The sequence below is a fragment of the Heloderma suspectum genome, chromosome 2 (genome assembly GCF_057233095.1).
Source record: "Heloderma suspectum isolate Gila_16-S chromosome 2, 16-S_ref, whole genome shotgun sequence".
Classification (NCBI taxonomy): domain Eukaryota; kingdom Metazoa; phylum Chordata; class Lepidosauria; order Squamata; family Helodermatidae; genus Heloderma; species Heloderma suspectum.
Genome location: NC_139459.1, coordinates 275,530,629 through 275,552,359, shown reverse-complemented (window position 1 = coordinate 275,552,359; position 21,731 = coordinate 275,530,629). Strand labels below are relative to the sequence as shown.

At 47.4% G+C, this 21,731-nt stretch overlaps 1 protein-coding gene across 3 annotated transcripts in view; it reads right to left on the bottom strand.

The window, feature by feature from the left end:
• Positions 1-11,925: 11,925 nt before the first annotated feature.
• Positions 11,926-21,731, bottom strand: part of LOC146354595 (uncharacterized) — a 106,572-nt gene continuing 96,766 nt past the window's right edge. Inside the window, exons 4-6 of one of the 3 annotated variants that reach the window (XR_014788445.1) lie at positions 16,694-16,905; positions 15,198-15,307; positions 12,086-12,124 (exon numbers count right to left, since the gene is read on the bottom strand). The gene's annotated coding sequence lies outside the window, so the exon portion shown is untranslated. Of the gene's footprint in view, positions 16,906-21,731 lie in introns of all 3 variants that reach the window. The other 2 variants (XR_014788444.1, XM_084839296.1) reach the window with 2 other exon arrangements.

The following is a 21,731-nucleotide window of genomic DNA, read 5'->3' as shown; positions in this document are numbered from 1 at the left end:
AGCTCCCTCCCCTCCCCTCCAGATGTACCTTCAAACAGTGGCAATCAGTGGGGATGAAGTTGCTCCTTGGGCTTTTATTATTAGGTTTAAAGTATGGCTGTGCACCACTTCGGCCCGAGGCCCAAAGCCCGAGTTGAAGCAGGCCACTTTGGGCCCCTTCTGAGGTGAAATGGAGGGGGCGCGACGTGACCCGAAGTGGGTTGGGAGCTCTCCAAAGCACTTCAGTACACCTCAGAGCTTCGGCACCCTGGCCCAGCCATGCCAGCCACACCAGACCCTTATCTGAGCCATCACCATCATCATTGGCACCACCACCACTGCTGTTTCCTCCTCCACCGCTGCTGCGATCACCACTGCCATCATTGCCGCCACCACCTCCGCCACTGCCTTAGATGCCACTGCCTCTGTCACTGCCGCCTCTGCCTCCACCACTGCACCACCTTCACCGTCGCCACCGCTGCTGCCATCATCCCGACCGTTTTTAAAATGGCAGCTCCCTGCAACGAGACTCGGTGTGCATCCAGGGCTCAGGAGCTGGTGGCGGCAATGACAGTGGTGGCAACTGTGGTGGTGGCAGCAGTAGCAGAGGAGGTGGTGGCAGAGGAGGCGGTGGCGGCCCAGGTGAGGAGCTGGGGGTTTGCATGGGGGCATCGGTGGGTGGCCAAAGCGGGATTCAGCCATCCGAATACTGCTTCGTGTTCGGGGCCAAGGAAGGTCAGGGCCCCCCAAATCGGCCCAAGCCGAGTCGGATGTCAGGGTTGTATCTGAGCCCATAGAGTCCCTAGGCAGCTCTGATTCTGAGGAGGAGATACAATCTGTGGGAGAGGAACTCTCTCAGACTTCAGAGGCGCAGCTGGAGGGGGAGCCCCCCCTGCTCACATTCCTGGGAGCGACAGTGACCCAGGCATGGAAAGGGAGGGACAACTTAAGCTTTTAGATGCGAGACGCAGGCGCAGGCACAAGCAAGAGATTGCAGGAGCCGAGCTTAGGCGCTCAGCCCAATTGGCTCAATGTCAACAGTTGTGTCCCGAGGCCCCATGGGAGAGGGGCAGATCTTCCCCTCCCACCCCTTAAGTTCAGAGAGTTGCCACGTTTTTCCCAGATGGAGACCAACTGATGTCCTAACCCTTAGAAACCCCTAGTTGGCTGTTCCTTTGTAGTTCCTCTGAGTCTCAAGCAATTAGCATCTGTATGCTTCATTAGGTTGAATGGAATTAAAGCCTTGGAAAGCAGCCCTTTTGTCTGAGTGTTGATTCTGGCTATTGGAGGATTCAGTTGGCAACAGGGGCATCCTAACATCGGGCCTGCCTCGGAAGCCATGAAGCGGCTTCTGAGTCAGACTGGGAGGTCCACGCACAGCCTTAGTTTAAAGCCCTTGCAGCACAAGCTTCTCAGTGCAAAGATCCTTGGGAAATGTTGTTTGCCAAGGCTTCCAGATCTTTACTAATTAAGGACCTGAAAGCTGAAATGCCCGCTTGCTATAAGAGGGCACATTCTGAACCAAGACAGGGGAATCTCACCCAACACTAGATCTAACGCTACAAATAGAACTCTCAATTCAAACACAGTGCTTATCAGTGGTGTTACGTTTCTCTGCCAGTCATCAGGTTTATAGCAATCAAATGTAAAGAAATCAAAGAATGCATCAGTACGTATGTACCAGCCTCCAAAGGCAGCCAGTTGTGTATGCTCTCCTTCTGTAATTCTGAGCACTGACAGGGCCCATCCATACTCTTCCTCTATATGGATGTCAATTTACACAGACCCACCTTCTCTCTGTGGGACAAACTGCATGTTATAGGCAATTGTGTGTAACTACCTCAATGTCAGTTTATTGGGGAGCAACAAGGAATGGGAAGGCTATTGCCTCTGACAACTGCGTGTGAGTATTCTGGAAAAAAAATTCAGGCCACTGTTTGTTAGAAACAAAATGCTGGAGCAGATGGACCTTTGGTTTGATTTTCTCATGTTCTGATCTTGTTACAATTCTTCTCTCAGGGCCGGCCCATGACATTTTGCTGCCCAAGGTAGAACAGCAAATAGGGCCCCTCCCCTCAAGTCAAGGCCAGCTGAGGTATTTTGGCATCCAAGGCAGAAAATCTCACCAACACCTTTTCCCTCCCAGGCAGTAAAATATAACAGTAATAACGGAACTACTGTGCTGCCCTTTCATGACACCCCAAGTCAGCTGCCTGAGGCAGCTGGCTCACTCTGACCAATGGTAGGGCCAATCCTACTTTCCTTCAGCTTTCCTATGGCATTTATCCTATCTATGTTCATTAAGTAATTTATAAAGAGAAGGCACACAGATAGACCTATATAATGTTCTTCATGTCAGCCTATCTGGGTCATTCAGTAACCAAGTGTCGTTTGCTTTATTGCAAGGAGTGAGGAAATGAATTTACCACCTGTGTGATGAAGGGAATAGATGTGCTTTTGCTGTTTGCATCCTTGGGTTCTCTTTGTCTTTTTGATAAGTGACTTAACACTTGGTTCTTTGTAAACAGCACATAATCTCCTGAATTTGCGATTGACTGCAATGGAGCTAGGGATGGATGGACTCACCTCAGTCCAGGTCTGCTGGGGGCTCAACAAGCCATTGCTCCCACTAGTGTGGCCTGGACTCGCTCGTCGAGCCTCCATGCTCACCCTGCCCCACCTGGGGAGCTGTGGGAGCTGCCCATGAGTGCCCACAGCTGTCCATCCTCTGTGCGAGTCACCATTATATATACAAATCGCAACTTGCTATTTTCTGTAAATTAAATCTTGTGCACCATGGCCAGCACTTTGCTGCCAGCCATTGTACACAAGAGTTAATTTACAAAAAATAGCAAGTTGCCATTTCTACATACAATGGGGACTCACACAGAGGATGGATGGCTGCGGGTCCATGGCTTGGCAGGCAGGGGCAACAATACCTTCTCCCCTTTCCATCCCGGCTACTGTGAAGTCAGTGCCTTGATGTGGGAGGAGGATGAGAGGGAAGCCCCTCTTGTCATCCTCCTCCTGTCAGGCCACTAAGCCCCTCTCATCGTCGTCCTCCTGTCAAGCCTCTAAGCCCCTCTCATCGTCGTCCTCCTGTCAAGCCGCTAAGCCCCTCTCATCGTCGTCCTCCTGTCAAGCCGCTAAGCCCCTCTCGTCGTCCTCCTCCTGTCGAGCTACTGCCTTCATGGTAGCTGGGGTGGGAGGGGGAGAAAGGAGTGCCGCCCCCACCCGCCAAGCCACGTGCCTGCAGCTTCTTGTCCTCTGTGTGAGTCCCCATTATACGTAGAAATGGTGACTCACTATTTTTCATAAATTAAATCTTGCGCACAATGGCCAGCCGTAAAGTGCCAGCCATTGTGCGCAAGATTTAATTAATGGAAAATAGCGAGTCACAATTTTTAAGTATAATGGCAAGTCATAAAGAGGACGGGAAGCTGCAGGCATTCATGGACGGGACTGCTAAGTCCCAGTGGCTTGCGCAGCTCAGCAGGCAGGGGCTTGGTGAGTCACATATGGAGGGCCAAGCAGCGGGGAGTCCATCAGACTCCACCCCTTACGTGGGCACTTGCAACATCCCTAAATGTAGCTGAGTTCCATATTTGTATGGAGCCAGGGTGGGCAACCTTTTTTTTCTGTTGAGGGCTACATTCCCTTGTGGCAAATCTGTCAGAGGCCAGATGTCAGTGGTGAGTGGGGCTGAAGCCAGCAATGAGGACGGCCAAAACCAAAAGTGTGTAGGTCAACCCTTTTAGGGTGGCCATGTCTTCTCTTTTACAGAGGAAAGTCCTCTGTTTGAAGGGCTGCCAGGTGGCCATCCCCTATTTGAAGGTATCTATCAAGAAATCCATTTTCTTTTCAGGATTTGGCTGCTTGTAAAAATTCCATTTTGTGAAGATGGGCCTGCACAGACTTGCTAAACCACCTGCTGTTCTAATCTCCAGGCCCTTCAAGGCCAAAGCAGAACTTTGCCGAACTAGATTGCATGATTTGATTTGGGCTGCTGTGAGTTTCCCACCCCACCCCACCCCTCCTGAAATAGTGAGGAAACTATTCAGCCAGCTAGGGATTGGCTAAGGATGCTCACCTCACACTTACCAAAGGCTTGTGGGTATGAAGCAAGAGGTGCTGACGCTAGTCTTTGTCTTGATTTCATGTGTTTTGTCCTTTGTCTTGCTTTTGACTTGTGACTCCCAGGATCATGGTTTGGGCTCTGCCCTGTTTGAAGACCTGTGCTTTGGTAATGTAAAGGGCAGGTTTAGGTAACTTTTGTTATTTTATGCCTGAAGTGTTGTGTCCAAATGTACTCTGGTTCTTGTATGCCTTGTATTACTCCCCCGCCCTTTCCCACTATAAATAAACTTAACACCTATTTCAAATGTTGTGCATGCTTCCTTCTAAGTAAACCTTGGTACTGAATTCAGAGCCTTCTGCTTGGTTTTGCTACTAACTTTTCAGGCTTGAGACTTGGGAACAGGCCGTGATGACTGAACCACTGGTCCCTAAGCCTTAAAAGTGTCCTGTATGGTCTGAGAGTCCCCTGGCTCAAGCTGAGGTGGACATAAATGCTGGTGGCAGCCTACCTGGGTAATTCTTTGTTCCTGCCTACATTGCTCTCCCTTCACAGTGTCCTCTAATTGACGGCTGTTCTGTCCAATTCCAGATTAAAGATAAGTACTGTAAGAACTGTTGCCCATCACTAGTTACTACCTGGCCACCATCTTCCACACTATAGTGGGATCTATTGTATTTCTATTTAAATTATTGTTATTTCTAAATTTGCATCAATATACATATAAATCAGCATATTCAAATTTTCTGCAAATCACTGTCCTCTCTTGCCCTCGTTTTTGGCATTTTATAAGTGGCCATCCTACCCTCTTTTCTCTTTCTCCCACCTTTGTTTCTTTCTCTTCCTCTTCTCTCCAGTGCAGCAGGCTGCCAAGGAAGGAACAGATTGTTCTTTCCAAGAGTCTGTATGCAGAGGAGCTTTGAAATCTCCGTAAGCCTCGGGTCATAGGGAAAATGCTTATTTCATAAAAAGGGTAAAGCACTTCATGGGGATTCCCCATGTAACTTCCGGTCACCTGACCTCACCGGACCCATCCTGACCTCACCTCACCTGACCTCACCGGACCTGACCTCACCGGACCTGACCTCACCTCCACAGACAATAAATAGAAAAGATGGAGGATTGCCATGGACTTCAATTATTTATTTATTTATTTATTTATTTATTATATTTATTTATATCCCACCTTTTCCCCAATACTGGGACTCAAGGCAATGTTAAAACTGCTACAATTAAAACCAATAAATAGAAATATAAATACAACTGTACAAAAGTTAAAAATATAATTAAATCATCAATATTAAAATTGTAAAAATATTAAACATTAAAAGACAACCAGAACAACAAAAATGGCATCCATACGTCACATTTTCCCAGGTCCAGACTAGTTATCCCCAAAGACCTGCTGGAACAAAAATGTTTTTGCATGCCTACAAAAACATATCAAGGAGGGTGCCACTCTCACCTCCCTGGGAAGGGAGTTCCAGAGCCTTGGGGCAGCCACCGAGAAGGCCCTCTCCCGTGTTCCCACCAGACGTGCCTGTGATGATGGCGGGATGGCGAGAAGGGTTTCCCCTGAAGATCTCAGGGCATGAGTAGGCTCATAAGGGAGAATACGGTCTTTGATAACCTGGACCCGAGCCGTATAGTGCTTTATAGGACATAACCAGCACTTTGAATTGTGCCCGGAAACAGACTGGGAGCCAGTGAAGCTGTTTTAACAGGGGAGTTGTATGCTCCCTGTAACCAGCCCCAGTCAGCAGTCTGGCTGCAGGTCTTTGAACCAGCTGAAGTTTCCAAACACTCTTCTGAGGCAGCCCCATGTAGAGCGCGTTACAGTAATCCAAACGGGATGTCACTAAGGCATGTGTCACTGTGGCCAAGTCAGACATCTCAAGGAACGGGCGCAGCTGGCGCACGAGCTTTAACTGTGCAAATGCACTCCTGGCCACCGCTGAAACCTGGGCATCCAGGCCCAGGGCTGAATCCAGAAGTACATCCAAGCTCCGAACCTGTGTCTTCAGGGGGACTGTAACGCCATCCAGCATGAGCTGTATCCCTACTCCCTGATCTACCTTTTGACTGACCAGGAGCACCTCTGTCTTGTCTGGATTAAGCTTCAATTTGTTTGCCCTCATCCAGTCCATTACTGCCGACAGACACCGGTTCAGCACCCCAACAGCTTCCTTGGAATTAGATGGAAAGGAAAAGTAGAGTTGAGTGTCATCAGCGTACTGGTGACACCGGACCCCAAAACTCCAGACAACCTCCCCCAGTGGTTTCATGTATATGTTAAATAGCATGGGGGACAAAATCTGAGGGACCCCACAAGCCAATGGCCAGGGAGTCGAACAGGAATCCCCCAGCACCACCTTCTGAGTCCGCCCCTCCAAGAAGGAATGGAGCCACTGTAAAACAGTGCCTCCAAGTCCCATCCCAGCGAGGCAGCCCAGAAGGATACCATGGTCGATGGTATCGAAAGCTGCTGAGAGGTCCAGCAGAACCAACAGGGACACACTGCCCCTGTCTAGTTCCTGGAGTAGGTCATCCACCAAGGCGACCAAAGCTGTTTCTGACCCATAACCAGGTCTGAAGCCAGATTGAAAGGGATCTAGATAATCTGTCTCATCCAAGAATCTCCGGAGTTGGGAGGCCACCATGCGCTCCAATATCTTGCCCAGAAATGGAATATTGGAGACTGGCCGATAATTATCCAATATAGTGGGGTTCACGGAGGGCTTTTTGAACAAAGGTCTCACCACCACCTTCTTCAGGCAGGCTGGAACTCTGCCTTGATTAAGAGAGGCATTAACCACTCCACTTACGCACTTGGCTAGTCTACCTCTTGCTGCTTTTATGAGCCAGGAAGGTCAAGGATCTAGAACACACATAGTGGCTCTGACCTCTCCCAGGATTCTGTCCACATCCTCAGGCTGTACAAATTGAAAAGTATCCAACAACACTACACAAGCAGGGGCCAAAGTTACATCCACTGGGTCTGTATCAACTATAGCATCCAAGTCAGAGCGGATCCGAGCGATTTTGTCTGCAAAGTGCTGAGAAAATTGTTCACAGCAGGCTGTCGAGAGGTTTAAATTATCCTCTTGTGGGCTGGTGTGTAAAAGACCCCTAACCATTCAAAACAGCTCCACTGGACGGCTCTTTGCAGACGCAATACTGGCAGAAAAAAATATTTTCTTTGCTGCTTGTATTGCCACAGAGTAGGCCTTCAAATAGGCTCTAGCCTGTGTTCACTCGGATTCACTCCGAGTTTTCTGCCACCGTCGCTCCAGTCGTCTTCTCACTTATTTCATCACTGCCAGCTCCCAAGAGAACCAGGGTGCTGGTGCAGCTCCACTTCGTGAGAGAAGATGCTCAGGAGCGATTGTGTCCACAGCCCAGGTGATTTCTCCATTCCAGAGATCGGCCAGGGCTTCGACAGAATCGCCTGCCGAGGCAACAGGAAAATCCCCAAGAGCTGTCAGGAAACCATTCAGATCCATCAGCCTCCTGGGGCGGACCATCTTAATTGGCCCTCCACCCCTGCAGAGGTTCCAAGTGCCAGAAAGTCTAAACCCCACTGGGTAGTGATCTGTCCATGACAGTGGAACTATAGAGAGCTCCTCCACTCTCAGATCACTATCACCCCATCCAGCACAGAAAACGAGGTCCAGAGTGTGCCCAGCAGCATGGGTGGGGCCAGACCTTCTGGGACAGACCCATGGATGTCATGGCAGACATGATGTCCTGAGCCACTCCCGACAGGGCAGCCTCAGCATGGATGTTGAAATCCCCCAGCACAACAAGCCAAGGGGTCTCCAACACTAACCCTGAGACTACCCCGGCTAGCTCAGGAAGGGAGGCTGTTGAGCAGCGGGTGGATGGTACACCAACAGAACCCCTATTCTGTCCTGGGCACCCACCTTCAAATACACACACTCGAACCCAGCAGACTGGGGATAGGGCACCAGGTAAGGGGGATCGAATCACAATAGACCACTGCCATTCCACCTCCCTGCCCCCCAGGTCTTGCCTGCTGCTGAACAGAGAACCCTGGAGGGCAGAGCTGAGAGAGATTAACCCCCCACACACCTTCTTCCAGCCAGGTCTCCGTAATACAAGCCAGGTCAGTGTGCTCATCCAGGATCAAGTCCTAGATAGCAGTTGTTTTACCAGCCACTGACCTGGCATTCAGCAACAGCAGTTTCAACCCAGGGGGTCTTCAACACTCAGCCCCAGCGAAAGAAAGCCTTGGGTCACAGGGAAAATACCTCATTAAAAGGGTAAAGCCGTTCGCGTTCTTCTTCCTCCATTTCTGATTTACGGATTTCTTTTTGTAATTATTTTTGTAAAATCTGCCATTTGGTGGACAAAAGAAAAAAGGTCCACATGAGCTTTGGTCCTGATCCACCAGGCCGCTCCGTTCTGAGGAGGATTCCACGGACCAGATTTGTCAGAATTCAATCCCATTTAAAATTCATGCAGAATTCTCTGACATCCCTAGCACTGATTCAGGACTTGCACACCCTCTCCTGATTCAGATGTTAAAGGGAGATAGAGCTGCATGTCATCAGTATGCTGATGGCATTTAGCTCCAAATCCCCTAATGACCGCTTCCAGCAGCTTATAGATGTTAAACAAGATGGTATCCTGCGGCACCCCATAGCAAAATTGCCAAGGGGCCGAGGAATAGTCACCCAATGTTACTGTCTAAAATTGGCCCCATAGGTAGGATCAGAACCACTGTAGCACAGTGCTTCCAATATCCATCCCACGGAGTCGATCCAGGAGGATACCATGGTCGATGGTATCAAAAGCCGATGAGAGATTGAGCAGAATCAACAGGGTCGCACTCCCCCTGTCCCTATCTCGATGAAGGTCATCCATCAGGGCGACCAAGGCTGATTCAGTCCCGTAACTAGGGATGTCAGAGAATTTCTCCACGAATCTCCGGGAGGCCGAATGCCAACGCATTCGGCCCCCTGAAATTGGTGGAGAAATGGTCCGCCACCCCTCTGGGATGGGACTTAACTTGTGCGAATGTCCCTGGCGGCGGCAGCTCCCGGCGGCGGTTCGGCGGCGGCGGCCGGTCTTCCGACCAGCTGCCGCCGCCATTTCCAAATTAAAACAACAACAACAACAACAAACATGATAGGCTACGTAAATTTTTACGTAGCCTATCACGGCTGACTTTGAAAAAGAAAAAAAAAGTGCGTACGCAAATGGCGGCGCCCATGGGCGCCGCCATTTGCATATGCGCTTTTTTCTTTTTCAAAGTCAGCCGTGATAGGCTACATAAACATTTACGTAGCCTATCACGGCTGACTGCAGGGATGCAAACGGCGGCGGCTACAGCCGCCGCCATTTGCGTCCCGGCAGGAGATGAGGTTTCGCAGCCGGAGGGACAGGGCGCCTCCCCCCAGGCCAGAATTTCGTCCAGAGGGATGGGGCGCCTCCCCCCCACCGCGAAGCAAGCTGCGGGATCAGGTAAGGGACTTTCATCCATCCCTACCTGTAACCAGAACGAAACCCAGACTGAAATGGGTCTAGATAATCAGTATCCTCCAAGAGTGCCTGCAATTGGTTCGCCACAACCCTCTCAAGTACCTTCCCTAGAAAAGGGGTATTTGCAACTGGGCGGTAGTTGTCTAATACCGTTGGGTCCAGGGTGGGCTTCTTCAGGAGTGGCCGCACTACTGCCTCCTTAAGGACAGCAGGGACCACCCCTTCCCATAGGGAAGCATTTATCACTCCCTGGATATCCAAATCTTGCTTCAGAACCAAATCCAAAATGAGGCAGGTTGGGTCCAAATTGGTCTGAAGTGAAGCAGGGCTGCTTTGGAAGGTCCAAAGAGGCATCCGAAGTGAAGCACGGGGTCTGTGCACAGCCCTAAGTGATAGCAGCTCATATTGCATCTTTCCTTAATGCTCAAGTACATTTACCCCCAGCCTGTAATTCATACTGATGGACATATGCAGATGTGGCTAGAGAAATACAACAAGAATATTAGCTAACGTGGGTTAAAATATCCAGGTATTTAAAAAATCACCAGGAGATGGCATTGTGTTCTACTAGTAACTGAAGTGATTATTATACTCTGAATCAGCATTGATCCATAGAGGTTAAGAGAAGAAAATGAAGCATTTCCTGGCTTATTCAGACTAACTGAACACAAAATATTGCAAGCTGTGCTTCTAGTTTAGAAAGTCTTCCATTTGCTTTGTTGCTATAAGCTTTCCTTTTCTACACACTTATTCAGGAGAAAAGAGTGGATGTTTTCTCTCAAGTCCTTCCCTTAATTTGGAAGCAAATTTGGCATGGACCTATGCATTTAAAATTATTGTGCAGTGATTAATATATCTTTCAGCACTTCCTAAGAAAAACAAGAATAGCAGTTTTAGAGTGCAATCCTATGCATGTTTAGACAGAGGAAAGTCCTACAACTCCCAGCATTCCCCACCCAGCATGGCTGGTGGGGCATGCTAGGAGTTGTAGGACTTTGTCTAAACATGCATAGGATTGTGCCCTTAAGGTCTCAGTTATTTCTATTGTAGAGATTTAGACAGCAATCCTATACACATTTACTTGGGAGTAGAACTTATTGAACACAATGGGTCTTTTTTTGTGTGTGTAGACCTGCATAGGATTACATTTATAAGCACATGCTTAACTACCCCAGTATAGTCAGTGCTTATCTTGAACTGGATGGTGACAACAATAATAATAAATGATTTTATGGAGTCTTATTTCTCAGCTTGGCTCCCAAATTTTTAGGAATGCATCAGAATTTCATTTCAGTTCACAAATCACTTGAAAATGCCCCATTCATAATCCTGAACATGAATGGGAGTGCATGTTCTCTAAAAATGTTTGCAAAGTCCTAAACCTCCATTTGTGTTTGAAAAATGTGTACTTGAAAAATGCACAACTTTTTCAAAATGCACAAATTTTCCCATTCTAACAAACCGAAAAACGGGTTGCCAACAAGAACAGGAGTGAGTGAAGCTGAGATTTGAAGTAAAGTTCAGAGAATTTCAGTGAGCTCAAGCATCCCTGGTTCTCCCATCCCTGCAAATTCTTTTCTGTCTTAGATTTTAATCTGAGCCAGAAAAGACTTATTCTCCAACTCCCACCCAGCCAGCTTCCAAACCCACCCATTGCCTCTCATCCATCCCAAAGCAATCCCCTCTTCTGTCCGACCTGACTCACTGGGTTTGTGCTCTGGGAGTGGCATTAAGTTGCAACAAGGGGCAGGAAGGATGGGTGGAAGGTCTCTCCCACCTCTTCTCTCCAGTGCCTGGCATACTGCTGCTCCTCAACCTATGAAGCCACAAGCAGCCCCTGGGAAACTACATTTCCCAGGGCCTACTATGTTGCATAGTAGTAACATGTAAGGTTGTGGATACCTTGCTCCCTTACTTCTTGCTCCCTTACTTCTTGCTCCTTGCTATTGTCACCCAAGTACCAGCCTGGTAATTTGGGGTCAAAGGAAATGGGGGAGGGGCTTGTGGGGTAGTGGTAGTATAGGGAATAGGGAGTAGGGAGTGGTAGGGGAGTTGGGCAGTCCAAATCCAGGTTGGCTAAGAAATAAGCCAAGGTATTCCCAGTTTTGGGGGGAAATGGTTTGGCTTATTACCAAGCTATTTCAATTCAAGCCAGAGGAAGCTCACCCATTGCTAACAGTAGTCAATATAACACATTAGAGACGCAGCTGTATAGCATTTGACAAGCTCAGCAGGGTAGGCTGCTATACTTCTGAGAAATATTTATAGCAGCACAGTGGATTATAAAGTGCAGATGCCCCAACAGTACGATTCTGTGGTACAAGCAAAAACAATGTGGTTTTAGGTTGTTTGAGCAGAGACATTGTAGATTTGAGAAGCGCAATTATTCCTTTATTCAGACTACCGGATCCAATGTGGAATATTGTTTTCAGCAACACAGTTCAAGGACAACTGAGGAAGGTTTAGAAGAGATAAAAGGTTCTAGAAGACAGTTTATCTAAATCTCTGTCTACATTATAAACGTACATTGATTTTTATGCATGGTCTTCCAAAGAATCCCGGAAACTGGAATTGAACAAGGGACAAAAGAGATATTACTTAGATCCATATCTAGAGGTACAGCTTTTCTTCTTCTTTTTACTCTAGAGTACATGCAGAGGGCTCAATCTGGATATAATAAGCCCCCCTACCCTCCTGCACTAGGGTTCCAATCCAGATAGGGAGCTCTGGACCTGTTCCAGAGCAAAAATGAAAAAAAGAGAGATGTAACTGCTAGATACAGCTTTTAAAGCAATGACTGTTTTGGCCCTGAGGTGCTGAGAATTCTGTTAGAGATGCTTTCCCCCTCACACCACTGAAATTGCCAGGCTTCGCAACAAAGTGGGAATTACTGACAAATTGGTTTAAGCTTGCTGAGTGAATATCCCTGCCACCACCAGCAGGGTAAAGGAATTAATTAGGTGCCTTAAGCCTGGAGAAAATATTAAGGATATATGCTGTCATTTCTTCTCCCCGCAAAAAAGCATTTTAAAAGAATGTTACGAAGACAAGGGGGAAGAATTCCTTACCTCAGATACTTAAGAACCAAAAAGAGGTAATGGGTCTGAGATTCAAGGAGGGAGATTGCAATCACAGTTTAATCAGTAGCAGAAGGTCAGTGGTAGAGCGCCTGCTTTGCATAAGGTTCTGGGTTCAATCCCCAGCATCTCCAGGTAGGGGTGGACAAACCTTGCCTGAAACCCTGGAGATCCATTGCTGCCAGTCAGTGTTGGCAATACTGGGCCAGATGAAGCAACGGTCTGACTCAGCATGAGGCAGTTTCTAATGTTCCTATGCACACTGTTAAGAGCTTAGCAGTGGGATACCTGCATGGGGAGGCTGTGGCTGCTGGCTTTGCCAGGAAATACTTGGAAGTGGTGTTGACCCAAAATGGTATTCACTTGATACCATCTTCCATTGGACAATGGTGGAAGAGGACGTTTGCCTTCATTCCCTAAAAGTGAGCTTCCTGGAGACATGGGAATCAACCTCAAACTGAGTCATGAGTCCATCTAGCTCAGTATTTTAGACACTGACCAGCAGCTGCTCTCCAGGGTTTCAGGCAGGAGTTTTTCCTTCCTACCTGGAAGTTCTGGGGATTGAACCTGAGACCATCTGCATGCAATGCATGTGCTCTACCTGTAGGGATGTCAGACAAAGTCACAATGGATTCAAATGAGTTTGGATTTCTATGAATCTTACTGGTGGATTCCACAGTGGACCGGCTTTTTCTGAGTCATGCGGATTCCATGGACCGCAGGACTGGGTTTTTACTTGGGGGTGGGGGGCGGAGGGGGGAGATTTGCAGGTTAGTGCCAGTGAGCATTTGCAAACAGAAACAAAATTCTCGTACGTACCCAAAAAATTATTCTGATTCTGTCAGTGAGTGGACAGCAGAACAAAAACGCCTGACAATCTGTGAAACACAGATGGTCCGCATTTAACAAACTCTGTACATCCCTATCCCCCACTGAGCTACAGCCCTTCCCCTGTTATGAAAAACAGGAAGCTGACAGAGATGGCCTTCTAGGTATGCTCTGGCAGGATTTGTCTTGTGTTCTTTTGGGAGACTTATAAATATTGTCATGTCCCTCAAAAAGTATGTGCTCCATTTTTTGCAAGTTTTTAAGGGGACAGTGGAGAGGTAACAAAATGTTCAGGAGAGGATTTCCAGATAATTATTATTGTTTGTTTGTTTTTTAAATTTGGGGCTTAAAAATAGCTTTTAATGCCCACAGTCATGTATATAATGCTGCATGGCGATGAGCTTAAAACTTAAAAAGCTTTTAATTAGGAATTCCAGCAAAGTTCTCCAGAGCCAGGATCCAATACGAACTTTTGGGATTCTTAAAATCCCACTTAAAATCAGAAGTGAGCTTTTAAGGAACCCAAATTCTTCTCTGGATTGAAATCTGAGCCAGAGTATAATAATTCCTCCCCCACTGATTCGATGGCCATCTCCACCAGCCCTCCATGTCCCCCAAAGTCCTCCCAGCCAGTCCTCCATGCCCCAGGCAAACTCCTCCTTCACTTTCCCTACCTTCCAAGCAGCAGAACAGTCAGGAACAGTCATGGCAGCATGCAAGGAGAGAAGCCTCTCCTTTGAGGTTCTCTCCTAATGCTTCCATCCCATCTGCTGCTGGAAAGAGAAGTGGAGAGGGAGTTTTGAGGGGGACTGGCTGGGGGGGGGGGTTGGCAATGGCAATTACTGCTGGCTACTAGGAGTCATTTTCCTGGGCCCTTGATTTGGCTCAGAGGAATCATTTAAAGCCTTTCTGATTTTTAAAAACAAGATTTGGATCATTTTTACCCATTTCTACTTTTACTGCCTTATAAAGGAGTCTTTAATTCAGCAGTTGTTTGTCCATCCAGACATTTAGGTGTGCCCGTGCATAGGAGGCTGTTGTTTATTTAAAAATATATGTTAATGTGTGATAGCATGCACATAAACTTTCAGAAACTGAGCTGGGGGAAAAAGGGCACCAAGAATGTCCTATACATTACAAAAAACAAACAAAAAAAAGCATGGAAGCTGCAGCAGAGTAGGGAAATAATGACTGTGACCAGGGTAAAACAATTTGCAAGACAGTGCAAGGGGATTAACTGATCTTTTTATATTCCTCAAAAAGGCTTTGAGATGCCAGTTGAGGCTTTTCAGTCTCTTTTTAAAGCCCAGCTCAGGAGGGGGATTGAATTTCAGAAACCAAGCGACCGGGCAGGCGGCGGGGGGGGGGGGAGGTTTAAGCCTCCCTTCCTGGTGCATAGGGGTCCCGATCTGAATCAGGGGCTCACACACTTATTCTAGAGTAAAAACAAAGAGAGGGTGCTGCTGCGTGCTATGTACATACTACATCTAATGGCACTGAGGCAACGCTCCGTGTTCTATGTTTCTCTGATTCCAGACCTGTCCGTTGCACAAGTCTTGCCCCATCATCTAAAAGCATATGTCACCCCAAAACATTACTTCATCATCAAAATGTGATAACGTCACCAAAACTGCTTTGTCGTTTTTTCAACCAGTCCTAAAGAATTTGGTACCTTTCTTAGAATTTCATCCTCTGATGGTGTGTAAATTAGAACTGAAATTTAAAAAAATCACCTTAAACATTTGAATGTGATAGTTCAAACTTTTGATTTAAGTATATGAACATGACACTTAGCCTCAGAATTTGAAATCTGAATGTTTTCACATATTTTGATGATTTCGTCCTGTGCAGTGAGGAAAAAAGTGACAGTTAATATTTCATAAAAGAGATTGCACCTAAAATAGGCATCTGCTTGCCTGTTGTGCTTCCAGAACATAAGCAACTCCCACAGGGAGGGTGCCATTGTGCCCAAGTCCTGTTTGTGGGCTTCCCAGTGGGACATCTGGTCAGCCACTGTGTGAACAGGATGCTGGCCTAGCTAGGCCTTTGGCTTGTCCCAGCTGTGCTGTTCATATGTTCCACTGGAGAATGACTGACTGACCGTGGGTTGGTACCAGCATTTCCCAACCTGGTGCTCTCCGGATGTTTTAGACAAGAACTCCCAGCATTCTTAACCATTGGCCATGCTGACTGGGGCTGATGGGAGCTGATGACCAAAATATCTGGAATGCACCAGGCTGAGGGAAGGCTGGTTTATATTAATGGCAAAACGAGTTATTGTGTTGCTAATTTGCATCTCGCTTCTCACCACCGATTGTCAGGAACTCATGCATTACAATCCCACTCTTCCAAGTGGCTGCATTTTCCGTTCCAAAAGGATCATTTTCTAGTTTCTGCTGATCAGCTAAAGAATACTTTGTGTCAGCAAATGAAATTGGGCAAACAGGATGTGGTAAGAGAGTATCAGGACCAGGTCCCTTGTTGAGGAGGAAGGATGTTGAATTAACACACATTTGTTTGCATTCAGCCTTCCAGGACACACAAGTACCTTATCTGACTGAAAATACAGGGACAATTCATAACCATATAATATTGTGAAACAACATTCACTGACCCATGTCTGCTGTTGTCATGCAATCAAAGTGCTGTCAAAATGGTTCATTCTGTCTTTACGGGGTTTAAGAAAGTGCCCTTAAAACACAGAGCAAGAGATCGTATATGTAGTGTAAAGGTACCTGATGCTAAGGGAAAACATTACCCAACCTAGCACCTTCCAGATGTGCTGAACTATAGCACCCATCATCCCCAGGCAGCATGGCCATGCTGTCTGGGGATGGTGGGTGCTGTATCGGTTTCCCATTCCATTGTGGTTGCATGGAGGGCTATACATCTGGAGGGCACCAGACTGGGGAAGACTGTGATAAGGCAAGGTTCTATTGAGAGGAACTTATACATGTGGAGTAGCTACTGAGAAGATAATGTCTAGTTTGGCCTTGTAACTCATTGTGTGTAACTGCATGATTCCATTGTTCCGTATTTTTCTTTAAAGGAAATGCAGCATGGGAGGCAGTTATCTTGAAGGGTAGACTGGTGTGGAAGGGAAGAGTCTGTTTAACCATTTCCCTGCCAGCCACTTGTCCACAGCTCTCCCCCTATTATTTTCCCACCCTAAAGAGAAAAGATAGGAGTCCTCTATCTTTCTTGTCAAAATACTCCATCACAGACTTGCCAGACTAGTCCACCTCCACCGTGAATCTAGATAGGCAGAGATGCCAAATCCTTCTACCAATGTGTAGCAACCTGCTAGTCCCAGAATTTGTATGAAAATGCAGAGAGGAGATGGCTTGTAGTCAAAAGAGACAATCAGAAGATTACAACTCTTCAGTGAATGGCCATTTTTCAGTAGTAGGCACTTCTCCATTGTACGCAGACTGCTCTAGCCTAAAAGGAGATACAATGAATAATACATTGATACAATGAATAATAAAGAGTACTGAAGCAATAATATTAGGCAGTAAGGACCATCCCACATTCCCAACCCCAATCCATGATTAATTGGGTATAATTATAATTAGCATCCACTGTTTTCAGTTAAAGTCAAACAGAAATGTGATATGTATTGTTTATACTCATCTCCCATTTAACAAAGCAATTACAGGTGTTTTGAGGCTCAGTGGTTTCGCTCCCCCTCCCTTACATTGAATTAGAATAGGTGGCACACTTGAAAAATAGCCATTAATTCAGACAGCAATCCACAGTCAAACACAGGCAATTATTAAATACTGAGAACTGTGATCAACTAGTAGTCAGGTCAAGAGGATCTGGATAGAGGGATGGATGAGAGTCATCCCCCCCGTCTGGGTTCTCCAGGTACCCACCCAGCCCCTGCCCGCACTTACATGTCCCTGGCCCTGCACTCAAACTCTCCACAGCTCGCCATTGTAATCTTGCATATATGGGCCATTCACGGCGCCATTTTGCATACAAGTAGATGTGTGCATTTTTTTTTTTCAAAATGGTGCTTGCAGATGGGTCCTGGGTGAGTGAGTTTGCAGTTCCTGGGTGTTTTCTCCATTTTGTGTGACAAAAAAGAACTCAGAAGTGGCCCAGTTTTACAGAGCATGCCAGGGTATGGTTTATGGACTACTTCAAAAGATAAGCTACACTGATGAAGAAAACCAGATAGGGTTACTCAAGAACAGAGATGGCAATGACTCCAGGGATCATCAAATGCATTTTCCCCACACTATTTAGATAAAATGTATCACCACCCAAATATCAATTTCCAATATTACCCTAGTCTCCACTCAACCCTTGTATCCGATAGATAATATACGAATGAAGGCCCCGGGAACCAGATAACATCTACAATAATTGTGGAGATAATGCTAGCCCTAGGAGGCAAAAGGGGAAATGGAAAATAAATGATCAAGGATTAAGTTTCAGCTGGAGATAAGGATGAAGGACAAGAAGACACCCCTCACTGCTTTTTGGAACTTTTTTCTGTACCGTATGGATTCCATCTTGGAGAGCACTAGGGACATAACAAGCTCTTACCACAAAATCCTGAACAAAACTGATAGCATTGCATTGGCCACAGTAGCGTCTGCAGCACAATGAGAGACGTTATCACTTTCCTTGGGCTTGCTCATGTGCAACTCTGTGACAAACATTTGCTCCAGAAGCCTTTGCATCCTGCACCAAAATACATAATACGCTACCTTGCAAATATTTATCCAGAATTAGGGATGTTAGAGAATTCCGCCACAGATCCCAGGGAGGCCGAATTCCAGTGAATTCAGCCCCCCGGAATCCATAGCGGAACAGAGCAACCCACCCCACCACCCCACGAAAGCCCCGCAAAACGGAGCCTACCTGGCTGTGGCGGTGGCAGCTGCGGTGGTGGATTTCCAGCCGTGGAGGGCTCTGGGTAACAACAACAACAACAACAAATGCTTACGCAAATGGCGGCCGCTGCGGCCGCTGCCATTTGCGTTCCTTATTTTCGCCATGTTAGTCTACGTCAGTATTTACATAGACTAAGACAAAGAAAAGAAAGAGGAACGCAAATAGCGTAGTGGGTGCTGTTTGCGTTCCCCTTTCTTTTCTTCATCTTAGTCTCCGTAAATATCGACGTAGACTAAGACGGCGAAAAATAAGGAACCCAAATGGTGGCGGCCCTAGCCGCCGCCATTTGCGTACGCGTTGTTTGTTTTTTAACCCAGACGTGATAGGCTACATAAGTCTTTACATAGCCTATCACATCTATGGGGGGAGGGGAAAGACACAGACTGCAAATGGTGACGGTGGCAGCTGTTCGGAAGACCAGCCACCGTCGCCACCAAAGCCGCCGCTGGAGCTGCCGCTGTCCGGAACATCCACCCCAGATAAGTCTTGTCCCAGGGGGGATCCACGGGGGGCGGGGGGGGCAGGCCATTCTGTGATGGATTTCGGGGGGGGCTGAATGCGCTGGCATTTGGCCTCACCGAGATCCATCACAGAATTCTCTGACATCCTTAATGTTATGTCTACAGCATTCCCATGGTCCACCATTGAGGGGTAAAAGGTTCACCCATCCCTACTTCTCTCTGCTCCATTTTTCTCTCAGCTCAGAAATATTATTGAGACATTTTACTACATTAACAGCAGTGTTCCTAAATACATATTTAAAAGCTTAAATGTAATGGCCATTGGCTATAAGCAATAACATTTGAATGAATGGTGGGATGCAGAGGAGGCCCCCTCCAACAGATTTCAGTCCTCAGGTAGGCATATATAGAGAGAGGTGCTCCCTCAAATATCAAGGTTCCAAGCCACTTAGGTCTTTAAATGTAATCAGCAGAACCTTGAATGCTGACTGTTAGCAGACCCCAGACCCCATTCACTGATCCGGAGCTCAGCAAGTGGCTGGCAGCACTGTGGCACCCCAGCGCTCCTGCCCTGGCCTCCTCAAGAGGACGCTAGGATGAGAACGCTGGGGGCTGGCTGCATCGGGACCTGTCCTGCCTCCACAGGCTGTCAAGGGCTTCCTTAACAGCTGGCATGGGGAGGAAGGGCCTCGGCAGCACCCCAGTGCTCTTGCCCTGGCCTCCTAGGGAGGAAGAGCAATGGGGGCTGTCCATGCAAACACAAGGGCTTGACTTCCAGAGTCCTTAGTGAAGAGAGGAGGGGCAGCTTCTGTGGCTTGGTGAGTGGGAGGGATGAGCAGGAAGCTCGCTGGACGGGTCTGGGCCGCACAAGATCTGGCGGGGGGGAAAGCTCATTGAGCTTCCTTTGCCCCAGATGGAGATGGGTCTGTCTTTCCATAGCTGCAACTTCTGTGTTGTCTTCAAGGGCAACCCCACATAAAGTACATTGTAGTAGTCTAATCGGGAAGTTACCAGCATGTGTACTCCTGTGGGTAGGTTATCCCTGTCCAGGAAAGGCCATAGCTGGCGGATCAGCTGAAGCTGGCCTCAAGTACTCTGGGCCACAGAGTCCACCTGGGGCTCCAGTGACAGGAATGGATCTGGGAGTACTCCCAAGCGACAGGCCTGCTCCTTCCGGGGGAGTGCAGCCCCATCCAGGACAGGTCGCTTACCCAGTTCCTGGACTCCACCAGTCCACAAAGCTTCTGTCTTGTCAGGATTTAGCTTCAGTTTATTGGCCCTCATCCAGCCCATTATAGCCTCCAGGCACTGGTCCAGCACTAAGGCTGATATAGGATGCTGCTGTTACAGTGCAGAGAACGTGCTAACCCACTGATGTTGGGGATGATGTTGGGAGCCCCCACAAACCATTTCCTTCTCCCAACCACTGAGTCACGCTATGGCCTCCAGCAAGTCTCTACCCTCTCTCTATCGGTTTCCTCATCAGTGGCACAAGGATGCCAACACTTAATTACCTGCCTGGGGTGTTGAATGGATTAATTAGTTCATGTCTGTAAATCAGTTTGAAGATTTAAAACACTAACTGCTAAGCATTATTGTTATTAATTATTAAAGATGGGTGGTGTCTAATCTCGGTATGCTAGGAATGCATTTATAAGCCTTTCTTTTCTCTGAAATGTTCATGAAGAAATGTTTCATCATAATGAACTGGATTGTTACAGTGCAGAGGAGCTGATGAGATCCCCAAAAGATCTGGGGTGGGGAAAGCTTGGATCCTGGTGGGATCCCAAGAGGCACAACCTTGTTGTTTCACTCAGTATATCCATGCAGCTGGTGATGGGAAGGACAAGAATTAATTAATGCCATAATAGCAGGCATTCCAACTCTCCATTCTTTGTATAGAGGGTTAACAAGCTAAACAGTTATAGTGGAAGCTTGAGAAGGTTTTGTTAGCAATATAGATTCATGGACAAGGAACACTTTAAGAAGGCTTGTTGGTCAAAATTAGGGATGTCAGAGAATTTCGCCACGAATCTCGGGGAGGCCGAATGCCAGTGCATTCAGCCCCTCGAAATCGGTGGCGAAACGGTCTGCCCCCCCACCCCCCCCGGGACGGGACTTACCTTGGGCGAATCTTCCTGGCAGCAGTGGCGGTGCGGCGGCGGTGCGGCGGTGGCGGCTGCAGCGGCCGGTCTTCCGACCAGCTGCCGCCACTGCCATTTCCAGTAAAAAAAAAACACGTGATAGGCTACGTAAAGATTTACGTAGCCTATCACGGCTAGATTTTTAAAAAATACCGTGATAGGCTATGTAAATGTTTACGTAGCCTATCACGGCTGAGTAAAAAACAAACAAACAAAAAACGCACGTACGCAAATGGCGGCACCCATGGGTGCCACCATTTGCTTACGCGTGGGTTTTTGGGGTTTTTTACTCAGCTGTGATAGGCTACGTAAACATTTACATAGCCTATCATGGCTGACTGCAGGGACGCAAACGGCGGCCCAGGATTCGGGGGGGGGGGAGGGACAGAGCGCCTCCCCCCCCGGCCAGAATTTCGGGGGGAGGGATGGAGCACCTCCCCCCCACCTCGAATCACATTTCATTAAAAGGTGACTTTCGTACATCCCTAGTCAAAATGCGTTGAGCAGTTGTGCACAATTTTCAGAACTTTAGAAAGTATTTCTTGTGTCAACAGTTTTTCATTATCATTAGTGAATTTCATAATTAGTTGGCTTGCTGGAAGAAACTCATCTGTTTATAATGAGCCTGAATCAGTGTTTTACCAATCGCTATTAAGTTCGGAATTGATCACGAGCTTCAGACCACCCACAGTCTGCATCTAAACAGTGCCATTTCTGAACATGTGCTGAGCTGGTTGGATTAACTTTTTTCTTG